Below are 14,810 nucleotides of genomic sequence, written 5' to 3'. Positions count from 1 at the left end.
TTCTGCTTCCTCTCCTCCTTCTTCTCCCTTCTTTATTTACATCCTACTCAGTTATGCAGGGATCTTTATAGTCCTTTCTGGTATCCAAGGTCTTCTGTTAGTTTTCAGCCAGTGTTCTGTGAGAATTGTTGCATCTATAGATATATTTCTGATATATCCATGTAGAGAGATGAACTCCACATCTGCCTACTCCTCTGCCACCTTGAATCTCCTCGAGAGATGTTTTAAAACTGTTTGTGCTGAATTCAAATGAAGATTGGAATAAATCTTCAAACTAATGATATAGTTGCCCATAAGTACTTAGGAACCATTGACTTGCAACCATAAGGAGGTTCAAAGAACTCCTTGCCCAAATCCTATAATGTATACAGTAGAAGAGTAAAATCAAGAGGGCACAGCTTTCTTTATCAAAGTTATCATCACAGGCCTGAATCTTTGATTTATTTGTCCTGTCAGCTAGACTGCAAACTCCTTTGGTTAGAGACTATATTATCATCTTTATTCTCTGGTACTTCACAGAGCTTGGCACACAGTAGGTGCTCAATAAATATCAAATAGTGAAAAGATAATTGGATAAGTGAATGAATATCTTGAGATTACTCAAAATTTTTTTTTGGCTTTTTGATAGTTGCCTCATGTCCAATTCTGTAACATGTTGATTTTCTCAATTATATGAAATTTAATACAATGTAATAATCTTTTTTTCAAGTTTAAATCCTTTCCACATAACCAGTAATTACTTCTTAAGAATAATGTCCCCACAGTATTTCTTTTCCTCTGTATTCTGAAAGTGGAAATTATCAGTGGGTGAGTTAAGAACTTATTACATGTTTTCTTTTAACTGAATGAGATTTCTAGCAGATGTTTGAATTATTAACTGCTCTCACCATGACCGTATCAAACCTATACTGTAAGAGGTATGTGAGAAATGTATCAATCTGGCTTTTCTCTGGCTGCGGGCTACAGTATCCCCTCACAGTTACTTAACTTCACTTTGTTTTTTATCTACCAACATAACTTTATGACCGACAATGGAATGAAGTTTCTTGGGAAGTAATAATGTCCATTACTGGACATTTGAAGAAGAATTTTGTTCAGTTCTATTAAGATGTTTTTCATTAGGAGGAAGTTTGAATAACACTCTTTAATGTTCTTTCTAGATATAAAGCTTAAGCAATTCTTGACACTTTGAGGATGAACACTTCTCAAAATTCTATTAGTTAAAAGCTGAATAAACCCTGATATTGGCATTCTGGAAAATATTTAAATTGTTTCCTTCTAGTTACTTTAGCAATAATGGAATTCAGCTCAGGAAGTTTATGTTAAATCCAATCTCACTGGAGTTTCACTGAGCTTTTCACCTTAACTGATGGACGATAAAGAGTCAAGGCCTCTTTGAGCTGGATTGTGCCTCATTTTTATACCCTCATCCATTCTGGCTAAAAAGCACATTTCATGTAAGTGGAGAGTTTTATTTAACACAGATCCCAATCCAACTTGGTTTCCTTGTTATCAGATTGGACTACTCAGAAGAAAAAATATGGTAGCTAATATTTACAAATATTGACTTCAGTCTAGCCCTTTGGAATTTAAAAATATAGCCTCTTGATTTTTCAGTGATAACTCAGGAGAAGCTGTTTCATTTGGGCAGTGCACAGGTCTATATTTATACTCTGAAAACTGCTTTGTGGGGCGGTACACAAATATTATTTGTCAAATTATAATTAACATTTTTGCAATACAGCATGAGTTTTTGTAATACCAGACTCAGAAGGATAGAAGAATTGAGCAGCAGTTCTAAGCATTGCACTCACAATCTTGTTAAATTGGAATAATAAAATCAGTTCAGCCATAATTTACTAAATATGACTTATACTTCTGAAAATATCTAAGGTATTGCTGGGTACAGAAGGAATGTGGGAGGGTGGAGAGAGACTAGAAAGAGCTATGTTTCTGGGAAAGTTTTGTAATCTTGCTGTTCCTCATTTTTTCTCTGTTCAGTGTGGGTAGCAATTTGTTTTGTTACTTCTATTATGAAGATCAAATGTGACAGTGTTTTTGGAAGCAACATGTAATCTGGAAAATAATTTAGGCTTGACTACTCAGTCTGAAGTTGAGAGAGAGAGAGAAAGAAAGAGAGAGAGAGAGAGAGAGAGAGAGAGAGAGAGAGAGAGAGAGACTTGGGAAGCAGAGTCTGGCCCTAAGCGATACCTCTACTCCAATTGACTGGTCAACAGATTGGGTACTTTTCACTTAATGTTCAGCTTCAGGGTATGCACAAACTCTGGAATATTTTTTGCTTAGGACTTTCCCATTTCCTATTTAAAGAATTCCTATTTTGGGTCACATTTTCTTGGAAAGTTAACTGATCTAGAAAATGTATTTAGGCTGTGGTGTTAATGCATGGTGGTATATGAATGCCATGTATCTTCATCTGTACACAGGGATGGCAAAACCTTCAGATAAGAAAAAACTACTTGTATGTATATAATTATATAATAAATGGAGATAAAATTGTATTTAAAGGTATCCAGAAAATATAATTTTTGTATTAAAGCAAATGTGGATATATTTTTAATTAGAAAGCCAAATCCACATGAAATATTAAGATGAAATAGAAAACTTTAAATGAATTCTATGCTTTTTGTAGAATCTTACAGTTTTGTTTGCACAGCAACCAGAGGCACAAGGAAATTTCCTGTCATTAGGGGAACTTCAAGAGAAATGTTTCACAAACACTGGCTTAAGAGTTGACTCCTCCAGAGTAATTTATCTATAGAGAGGGTCTTAGTAGACTCATCTTAATAAATGAGAACTCATAAGCACTTCAAACCTTAGTGGCAAGAGATAGATTCATAGATTACTCACACACATCTCAGAGAAATTGAGATGCGAAAACTGATCCACAGACACAAAAAGCCAGAGATGAAGAGTTAAGAAAGAACTTTCAGGTCCCTTCAAGCCACATTAATGTGGATAGTCATTTGATTCACTCTTTTGTTGCCTAAAGTTTCTAGAATGAGATTGACCAACCTAAAAGCCCTCCAGAGTGTACTTCAGAATTTTTAGAGAGGGGAGTCTTGCCAGGGCTAATCTGTAGAAAAGGGTGCTTTAAGCTGAATTGACATGACATGAACATATTTTTATTGTTCATAAAATGAAGTGGATGAATAAAAGAATGTAAGGGAAAGGAGATGATAGAGATTGTGATGGAGATATTTAAAGTCTTTTTGCCCCATATCTGTTGAGCTATTTTGACAGTCGGGATATTTTGACATGTTGGATATCTCTGAGAAGGTAGATTGGTGCAGCGTGAGATTCAAACCTTGTTTGGTCATAAAAACCATCTGGTGTGATTGTTTAAATGCTTAGTCACTATCCCACACTTAGTCAAGAGTTCCAGGTGGAGGCCTGGAAATGTATATTCTAATCAAGTGCTCCATAGAAAATACATAAGCTTACTTACTAGCTGAGTGACTGTGAGTACATCAGTTTCCATATTTCCAGAATGAGAATCAGAATAATGTTTTTCTTATAGGATTGAACCAAGCCATAGAAAACCATCTGTCCATAACACCTGGCTCAAAGTACACACACAATACACATTAATTTCCCACCCATTCTTCCCCATCCAGGAACCCAATCCTTTGCTGGCTGCTTAGAACCATCCCATAACCCATGGGATGCCCGTGTTATTTTCTTCCCGTGGACATGGAGGTTTGGGCAGCATCAGCATATATGATAAATGAAGTGGAGATTCTCTGAGTCTGTTAGAATTCTGTATCAGCCAAATATCTTTGCTTATTTTGATGTTTCCTCACATTTTGGAGGGGTCCTTTTGATAAGTAGTAAATATTTCAGTATTTAAATCCTGAGTAATCCTCTCAAAATAAAACAAACAAAAATCAAACCTAGAAGAAAAAATTTTCTTTCCCTACCTCAAATTTCCAAACCTTATTGCCTCATTCCTTACAAAAGCTCTAAACTCAAAGAGGAGAAATATTAGTCCCTGGAGAGAAATGCAGCAAGAGGACTGAATGTTTACATAGTAATAGAACAAAATGGATATAGTTATTCCAATGACAAGCTAATTTCTTAAAAGGAAATTTCAGTTGTGTATTCAACATACATTCCATAAGCATCTATTGGGTACCATTGTGAAGTAAGCACTGGTACATATTAGGGATAGAAGATTAATTAGACCTAAATCCTGCCTTCAAGGATTTCACAGAGTAGTAGAAGAGACAGATGTACAAAAATAAACATATGGTAGGAACATATTATATTAGTGGTATGAGCAGTTTTAACAATTCTTTATTTCCTTGGGTTCATACTAACTCAGGTTAACTTCCAGATAACTTTAGAATAAAAAAAAATTTCCCCAGATATATTACAATTGTGGTCCATAATCTTCTCATTCAGTCTCAACAATACCCCTGGAACCAAGTTGCAATCTATATTATTAGTCTTCTACATAAAACATGTAACAGTTCTTAACTTACTTTTCCAGTATATTTTATAAGGCAGTTCTGTTATTAACTCACTACTCTCTTCCAGCACTTATTAAATCTTTGTTCATTAATAGATTGCAATGTTTTTTTATCCCCCAAAGAAAAAAGAAAGGATTGATATTTGTTGAATATCAACAAGGTGCCAAGTTCATTACACTAGTATTCCATATTCAGAGCTACAACAAGATTTGGGAACAAGAAAAAGTAAGATTACCCTCCGAAGGCTAAACTACAAAGCAGCACATCGTGAAGGAAATTAGCCAGCCTTAAAAAAAGCAGCCTAAAGCAACAGAGTTGAAATGACTCAAGAGATTATTGCAATCTGTGGTAAGGATTATAAGGGGTGCTTTAAGCTGAGTGCTTTAGCAAAGTCTGGGCTACACCAGCATGATAAGGTTGAGTCATAGACAGTGGTATTAATAAAAGTAGGAGAGAGAAAAGCGCAAACTGAAGTTAATCAGAATTGTACATCCAAGAGAATGAAACAGATAAAGATGTGGCCAATATATTCCAGCACTGCCTGGAGGACAGGGCATATTGGTCAATACATGTTGGCTAGGTCATTCTTTATTTGCCAAATGCATCCCTATTTTATGAACATCCAGAAGTTATCTTAGAGAACTTTCCTCAAGATCATTACATTCCTATAGTTTGACTTTTTGCTCATCTGAGTAAACTTCTGATTAAGACTTAGGTTTCTTAGGAGAGTGATGACAGAGAAAGCATCCACTCATCATGATAATTTCAAGTAACCTCATTCCTGGAGTACACTTTTTAAATCATTAAAAATATTACATCCTTATCTACCCCTAAAGTTCTAGATAAGATTGTCTCAATCCCTTATTCTATGCCTTATGGAAAGTTTAATACTCTTCCTAATATATCTGAGAAGTCTTCGTGGTGGGGAAAAGTCAGTGCACTTACATTCTTGGGCCCACATTTTGCTGTCTTTCCTCATTTTGTGTCTTGTGGCTGTTCCTTTATCTTCCATTTACCTTTGTCTTCCATTGATTCAGGAAACTCAATCTCTTTCCTTCATAACCACAAGAAATGTACAATATGCGTAAGGCCAGAGTAGGCATGGAGACTTTCCCTGCAGTTTTGAGATTATGGCACTTTAGTGCAGTGCAAGTAACTCCTACCTGGACACACACACACACACACACACACACACACACACACACATGCACACTCACATACACTTTTCAATTTTCTTTTGAAGAGCTCTCAGCTTTCTCTACTACCTACCCACAATTCAGTTGAAGTTCTGAAGTAACTACCAATAAGGACCCCTTCACATTTTTAGATAAATTGCTATGCAATTTCCCAACCGAGTTTCAAGATAGGGTTCAAGTTCAACTTTCCAATTACAGTAGCTTTCTGTTACCTACCTTCACATTCATTTTGGTTAGTTTCTCTGAAATTGATCACCTCTAGGATTGTCATGACTAGGTCACTGGGCTTTCAGAGCAGGGACCTAGATCCAGGAGTTGAGGTCCTACCCAACTTTAGCTGGACTGTCTGCCAGTCACAGGACAGACTTTCTTCTCTCTGTTATAATTCCTTATATTCACTTCTTCTGTCATCACAAAGGCTCTAGTTTCCAAGGCAAGTAGCATAGATAAAGTCTTTTAATAATTACAGCTACTCCAGACATTCAAAATTATTACTATTCTCATCTTACAGCTGAAATAACTGAGGTTTCATGAAGTTTAAGATATCTGCTCAAAGTTACACAGCATGTATCAGAACTGGAATTTATCTCAGGTCCATCTTTATCCGTGTGTTCTTTCTGCAACAGCAACAAATCTTATATTTTACCAAGAGCCAGTTAATATGTCTAGCTGTGCAAATATTCCTTAAATTAAAATACGAACCCTCTTTTGCAAAATCATTTCCACAGCTCTGATAAGAATATTACTCTAATGTGGGCTCTTTAAAATTTTTCTTTAAGAGTTCAAAGAGTCATCCTTTGTCAAAGGACTCACAAAACTGCCTTCTCTTGTCTATTTCATTTCCAGGACACGTAATGCAAGTATGCTGAGGTTGATTGTCCCAGTTTCCCAAAGCAGGCATGAGGTCAGGTATGTGTGGTTATTTGGAGTGAATGGGTCATAAACTAGAACATAATAATTATGTGCACACGTATACAGCTCAGCCCCAAGAGACTCAACGCAGCTGAACTTATGCTTTCAAGAGCAGTTGGAGAAAACCGAGCTCAAACTAGGAGTTAGGATGTACAAAAGGTCTTTGGCTGCATTTATTCAGTATGCTTCAAATTGCTATATTCAAGCATATCTATGGCTCTGGTTCCAAATTCAAATTATCTTGATAAATACCCAGGCTGCATTGGGGGAGCAGGAATAATTGTACATATTTAGGGATGTGGTCAGCTATCTTCAGAGGTTCAGCTCTCTCTAAGTAAGTTTGGCAGAGAGTCTGAAGTCAGTGAATGTTGGGAGAATGAGACTTCAGTTGGAAATTTGGGGGAAGGCTTATACCTTGTAAGAAATGAAGTAAATACATACCTTATCCCCATTCTATAAAAGTAGAGAGATGCTATAAATAAAGATCCAGTTGGAATGGGTTTCAATGAAGCCTTCACTTATTGTACCTTCCCTCTATAAGTCATGATATTCCTTTTCTGAGGTGAGTCTTAAAGAAAAAGCCTGATCTCTCACATAGCATGAGCAGAGAAGAGGGGAGCACGGAAAGCAGAATAGGTGACAAGGTCAGAGATGTGTAGTTGTAGGAGGTGATGACTCCTTTGAAGAACAGTGAAGAATTCAATAAGGGAAAGGGAGTATAGCAAAGACAGAGCAGTGGAGGAGAGTGAGAAGAGATAAGATTGGAGAGGTAGGCAAGGATCAGACCCTGGGGGCCTTGAAAGTTACTCTAAAGATCCTGGGCTCTACCTTGCAGGTACCATCTACTAGTGGTGAACTAGGCAGCCTTCCTTTCCATGGAGTTTACCTTCTAACCAGAGAGGTGGGATAAACAACTAATCAACAAAGATCAAGTATAGATATAAAAATAAAATAGGTTGAGATTGAAAAAACATGGTGTTGGAGCCAGAGAGGCCTCTTTCAGATCTCAGGACTACTACTTGTCAACAGTGTGACCTTGGACTAAGCATCAGTTTCTTCTGAGAAAAACAACAATAGCAATTCCAGGGTTGTTTATAAAAAAATAGGCAGTGGATTCCCAAGTCCTTGTCTATTGCTTGTCATGCAGTAGTTGCACAAAATGGCACCCATTGAAGGATCTGGATGCCGAAGCTAAGGGTAAGAACTACATGTGGGCAGATTAGGCAATTGTTTTGCTGGGATGACCACAACAACATAAAGAATAATAATAGCTAATATATACTGAACACTTGGTATGTGCAGAAACTATTCCAGAAGCCCTTTACATGCATAAACAATCCTATCATCTTCTTTTTGCCGCTGAAAGAACGGCAGCACAGAGAGGGTAAGTGACTTGGCCAGAATCATGTATTCATCAAGTAGCAAAGCCAGGATTCTAGGCAGTCTGTATCCATACTTACACTCCTAATCACAGCCTTACACTGCTTTATATTTGGGTCATAACATTATAGCTGATCAGCTTCTAGCAAACCATGTGACAAGTAGAAATGTTTCTGTTAATTTTTATTTACGTGGATCCAGGATCTAAACTGAACTTCGTCTCTTGGATAAGCACCTATCGCTTCATTTTACAGTCAGGCACACGGAAGCCATTTTGGCTAACTGACTTCCAAAGATCACAAAGTTTGTAAATAGTGGAGGCAGCTCAGGAGACGAGGTCTCTTTAACTCCAATCCAGAGCTGGAAGGGCAGCTGAGAACTGTGTTCTTCATGAAGGGGGCAAGCGTCTTTGGTCACTGGACGGTAGTGGCTTCTAATTTTCATCATCAGGAATATTTATTTTAAACACGAGATTTTTAAGCACTGTCTCCACTTAGAAACACAAAAAAGTAATAAGATAGCATTAGTTACTCATATAGCTACGATTATTTATTACATCTGAGTGGCCCTATATAGTTCACAAAAATATTTTGCAAACATTCTATGATCGTAATTGCCTACAATGACTTTAGAGGTTTCTTTTTATATATATATACATAACATCTGTAATGGAGTATAATTGTTTTACAATGGTGTGTTAGTTTTTGCTGTATTACAAACTGAGTTAACTACACATATACATATATCTCCTCCCTTTTGTGTCTCCCTCCCATCCTCCCTATGCCACCCATCTAGGAGGACACAAAGCACCGAGCTGATCTCCCTGTGTTAGGCAGCTGCTTCCCACTAGCTATCTATTTTACATTTGGTAGTGTATATATGTCCATGCCACTCTCACACTTCATCCCATCTTACCCTTCCCCTTCCTCACGTCCTCAAGTCCATTCTCTATGTTTGCATCTTTATTCCTGCCCTGTCCCTAGGTTCTTCAGAATCTTTCTTTCTTTTTTTTTTTTTAGATTCCATATATATGTGTTAGCATACAGTATTGGTTTTTCTCTTTCTGACTTACTTAACTCTGTATGACAGACTCTAGGTCCATCCACCTCACTACAAATAACTCAATTTCATTTCTTTTTATGACTGAATAATATTCCATTGTATATTTGTACCACATCTTCTTTATCCATTCATCTGTCGATGGACACTTAGGTTGTTCCATGTCCTGGCCATTGTACCTAGAGCTGCAATGAACATTGTGGTACATGACTCTTTTTGAATTATGATTTTCTCAGGGTATATGTCCAGTAGTGGGATTGCTGAGTCATATGGTAGTTCTACTTTTAGTTTTTTGAGGAACTTACATACAGTTCTCCACAGTGGTTATATCAATTTACGTTCCCACCAACAGTGCAGAAGGGTTCCCTTTTCTCCACTCCCTCTCCAGCATTTATTGTCTGTAGATTTTTTGATAATGGCCATTCTGATTGGTGTGAGGTGATACTTCATTGTAGTTTTGATTTGCATTTCTCTAATGATTAGTGATGTTGAGCATTCTTTCATGTGTTTGTTGGCAATCTGTACATCTTCTTTGGAAAAATGTCTATTTAGATCTTCTGCCTATTTTTGGATTGGGTTGTTTGTTTTTTGATATTGAGCCTCATGAGCTGCTTGTATATTTTGGGAATTAATCCTTTGTCAGTTGCTTCATTTGCAAATATTTTTCCCCATTCTGAGGGTTGTCTTTTCGTCTTGGTTATGGTTTCCTTTGCTGTGCAAAAGCTTTTAAGTTTCATTAGGTCCCATTTGTTTATTTTTGTTTTTATTTCCATTTCTCTAGGAGGTGGGTCAAAAAAGATCTTGCTGTGATTTATGTCAAAGAGTGTTCTGCCTACATTTTCCTCTAAGAGTTTTATAGGGTCTGGACTTACATTTAGGTCTTTAATCCATTTTGAGTTTATTTTTGTGTATGGTGTTAGGGAGTGTTCTAATTTCATTCTTTCACATGTAGTTCTCCAGTTTTCCCAGCACCACTTATTGAAAGGGCTGTATTTTCTCCGTTGTATATTCTTGTCTCCTTTATCAAAGATAAGGTGACCATATGTGTGTTGGTTTATCTCTGGTCTTTCTATCCTGTTCCATTGATCTATGTATCTATATTTATCCCAGTACCATACTGTTTTAATTAATGTAACTTTGTCATATAGTCTCAAATCAGGGAGCCTGATTCCTCCTGCTGTTTTTCTTTCTCAAGATTGCTGTTGCTATTCGAGGTCTTTTGTGTTTCCATACAAATTGTGAAATGTTTTGGTTTACTTCTGTGAAAAATGCCATTGGTTGTTTGATAGGGATTGCACTGAATCTGTAGATTGCTTTGGGCAGTATAGTCATTTTTCACAATGTTGATTCTTCCAATCCAGGAGCATGGTATATCTCTCCATCTGTTGGTATCATCTTTAATTTCTTTCATCAGTGTCTTATAGTTTTCTGCATACAGGTCTTTTGTCTCCATAGGTAGGTTTATTCCTATGTATTTTATTCTTTTTGTTGCAATGGTAAATGGGAGTTTTCCTTAATTTCCCTTTCAGGTTTTTCATCATTAGTGTATAGGAATGCAAGTGATTCCTGTGCATTAATTTTGTATCCTGCTACTTTACCAAATTCATTGATTAGCTCTAGTAGTTTTCTGGTAGCATCTTTAGGATTTTCTATGTATAGCATCATGTCATCTGCCAACAATGACAGTTTTACTTCTTTTCTGATTTGGATTCCTTTTATTTCTTTTTCTTATCTGATAGCTGTGGCTAAAACTTCCAAACTATGTAGAAAAATAGTCGTGAGTATGGGCAACCTTGTATTTTTCCTGAAATTAGTGGAATGGTTTCAGTTTTTCACCATTGAGAATGATGTTGTCTGTGGGTTTGTCATATATCGCCTTTATTATGTTGAGGTAAGTTTCCTCTATGCCCACTTTCTGGAGGGTTTCAACACCCATCATAAATGGGTGTTGAATTTTGTCAAAAGCTTTTTCTGCATCTATTGAGATGATCATATGGTTGTTCTCCTTCAATTTGTTAATATGGCTTATCATACTGATTGACTTGTGTAAATTGAAGAATCCTTGCATTCCTGGGATAAACCACACTTGATCATGGTGTATGATCCTTTTAATGTGCTATTGGATTCTGTTTGGTAGCATTTTTTTCAGTATTTTTGCATCTCTGTTAATCAGAGTTATTGGTCTATAATTTTCTTTTTTGTGACATCTTTGTCTGGTTTTGGTATTAGGGTGATGGTGACCTCGTAGAATGAGTTTTGGAGTGTTCCTCCCTCTGCCATATTTTGGAAGATTTTGAGAAGAATAGACGTTAGCTCTTCTCTAAATGCTTAATAGAATTTGCCTGTGAAGCCATCTGGTCATGGGCTTTTGTTTGTTGGAAGATTTTTAATCAAAGTTTCAATTTCAGTTCTTGTGATTGGTATATTTATATTTTCTATTTCTTCCTGGTTCAGTCTCAGAAGGTTGTGCTTTTCTAATAATTTGTGCATGTCTTCCAGGTTGTCCATTTTATTGGCATATAGTTGCTTGTAGTAATCTCTCATGATCCTTGTATTTCTGCAATGTCAGTTGTTACTTCGCCTTTCTCATTTCTAATTCTATTGATTTGAGTCTTCTCCCTTTTTTCTTTATAAGTCTGGCTAATGGTTTATGAATTTTGTTTATCTTCTCAAAGAAGCAGCTTTTAGTTTTATTGATCTTTGCTATTATTTCCTTCATTTCTTTTACATTTATTTCTGATCTGATCTTTATGATTTCTTTCCTTATGCTAAATTTGGGGGTGTTTTGCCCTTCTTTTGGTAATTGCTTTTGCTGTAAGGTTAGGTTGTTTATTTGAGATTTTTTTTTGTTTCTTGAGGTAGGATTGTATTGCTATAAACTTCCCTCTCGAACTGCTTTTGCTGCATCCCATAGGTTTTGGGGTTGCTGTGTTTTCATTGTGATTTGTTTCTCGGTATTTTTTTTTCTTTGATTTCTTCAGTGATCTCTTTGTTGTTTAGTAGTGTGTTGTTTAGCCTCCATGTGTTTGTGTTTATACAGGTTTTTTTCCTGTAATTGATAAATAGTCTCATAGTGTTGTGATCAGGAAAGATACTTGATATGATATCAATTTTCTTGCATTTACCAAAGCTTGATTTTTAACCCACGATATGATGTATCTTGGAGAATGTTCCATGAGCACTTGAGAAGAAAGTGTAACCTACTGTTTTGGAAGGAATATCCTATAAATATCAATTAAGTCCATCTGGGCTAATGTCACATTTAAAGCTTGTGTTTCCTTATTTATTTTCATTTTGGATGATCTTTCCATTGGTGAGTGTGGGGTGTTAAAGTCCCCTACTATTATTGTGTTATTGTCATTTCCACTCTTTATGGATGTTAACATTTGCCTTATATATTGAGATGCTCCTATGTTGGGTGCATAAATATTTACAATTGTTATATCTTCTTCCTTGATTGATCCCTTGATCATTATGTAGTGTCCTCCTTTGTCTCTTGTAATAGTTTTATTTTAAAGCCGATTTTTTTTTCTGATATGAGAATTGCTACTCCAGCTTTCTTTTGATTTCCATTTGCATGAGATATCTTTTTCCATCCCCTCACTTTTTGTCTGTATGTGTCCCTAGGTTTGAAGTGTGACCTTAGACTTTTAAACCAGGTTGATTCTTCCAGAAACATATCCCTATAAACAAACATCTAAGATAAACAAATGTCCAATTCTTAAAGAGCTGTAGTTCCAGGCAGTCACATGGGTCCTCCCTTCTCCTTCCAAGTTCATAACATTATCTTTGGTTTTATTTCACCTCCTTAGTGCTCTATTCTATTTCCATCTCAATTCCATCCAAAATTGCCTCTTTTCCTGACTTGGTACTTGGCATTGAGACCTCCACTCTCCTGCCTGGGTTCTTGTTTAATCCATCCTTTATATCTTGTAAGCTCACATATTACAATAATAGTCCCTGGTCCAGGCATTATCTGCCTCAAAGCTGGTGATCCATTACCAGTCAGATGCTTCAGCTCTGCTCAAGGACCAGTCTGTGAATAAGGGTTTATGTATTTCTTAGATGAAAAAACAGACACAGAGAGTCCATTTATCTTGCTTGATGTTGTAGCAGAGCTTATTCATTGTCTCTCAAAATCCATTTTTCTATTATTATTTAGCAATAGAACTTGTGACTTGTAGCTCGTCATGTGGCCTTAAATAAGACTACATTTCCCAGCTTACCTTGCAGTTATTTGTGGCCACACAATCAAGTTCTAGCCAATGGGTTATAAGTGGAATGCTGACATTGCAGCATGGAGGACAGCTGTTCTAAACATGCTGCTCCCTTTCTTCTTCACCGTCTCTCTCTTTCTGATGGTTGGAATGTGGACAGGATGGATGAAGTCCAAGCAGCTATCTGAAGGCATGAGGTGGAAGCCACAAGTTGAGAATGGTGGATCAATAAATCATAAGGCATAACCTTACCAGCCTTGGACTGCTTGCTTCTGGATTGTCTTATATGAGAGATAAATAGACTTCTGCCTTGTCTGAGTCTATTATTTTAGACTTTTTGTCTCTCAGAGTTGACATAAATCTTAACTGATATAAAATCACACAGCTAGTTACTACCACTCAGTTCTTTTAACTTCAAATACACTTGTTTTTACTTTACCCCACAACAACTGATATCTCCATCTACCTCACTTTCCGGGCTTCTCTGAAGATGAATGAGGAAACAGGTAAGAGAGTACTTTGTAAACTGTAAGGCCTTATTTACATGTGAGCAGAAGCAGCATTTTGCATTTGTGGAGAGACATGGAAAAATACTTAATGTCTTAGCCTGCTTATTAGTTGAACAGGTAGGGGAAAAAACCAAAAAGCAAAAAGCCATGTTGTACTAGAGACCTGGATTCCAAATGAACCGGAAACTCCTTTGGCTGAGTCTTGGGCCAAAAGCTGCCTTTCAAGTGGGGAAGGATGTGTTAGTTCTGAGCTTCCAGGACCTCTCTGACTAGCTGTGGTTTAATGCTGCCCAAACTTTTGTGTAAATACACCTACAGCTTAAGTAAAATAGGAAGGATTGGGGATCTAAAATGCCCTAGTTGGGATATTCTCTACGTCCAACATCTCCTCATGAAGGAAATTGTATTAGTAATAAGCAAATTCCCAGTGTTAGAATTTGAGTTGCTTTGGGAGTGAGTGGCCAGGTTTTCAGAGGCTTGTTTGCTTTATGAAGAGTACTGGGGTCAGGCTTTGCTGGCCAGAGGTCTCTAACCAGAGACAGGTTTTCACACAGGGCTTTTCATATTTTCTGCCTTGAGCTGAGCTCAAATACCAAGAAGTCTCTCGGGGGTATTTTTGCAAGTTTGCTCTTTTTCCTTTTGCAACTGGCAAAGGGCACCCAAAGCCAATGCTTGGAAGCTATGCTTGTGCCCTGAACACTTTGCTCAGGCTCCTTTGAAAGGTGTTGTGTTGCATCCCAAAGCAAACATTGTTTTGTAATATTCTGGGGTTGTTTTCTGCCCTCATTGCATAATTCAAGATTGACAATACTCTATTTTGAAAAGATAAGACAAAATATAGTCATTGTTCAAGAGGCAAGTCAAGCAATACAGTGACTGTGAGGAGTCACTATGATTTCTTCACACATGTGAGGAAATCATAATAATATCTGACGTTCATTGAGCATATTTATGTACCAGGCACTGTAGTAGCCCTTTATATATGCTATATTACTTAACCTTCCCAAAATCGTATGTGCCCAAATGATTAAAAATACTTAACAGAAA

Source organism: Stenella coeruleoalba (genome assembly GCF_951394435.1).
Source record: "Stenella coeruleoalba genome assembly, chromosome: 4".
Lineage (NCBI taxonomy): Eukaryota > Metazoa > Chordata > Mammalia > Artiodactyla > Delphinidae > Stenella > Stenella coeruleoalba.
The sequence above is the reverse complement of the archived record's forward strand: the minus strand, read 5'-3'. Positions refer to the sequence as shown.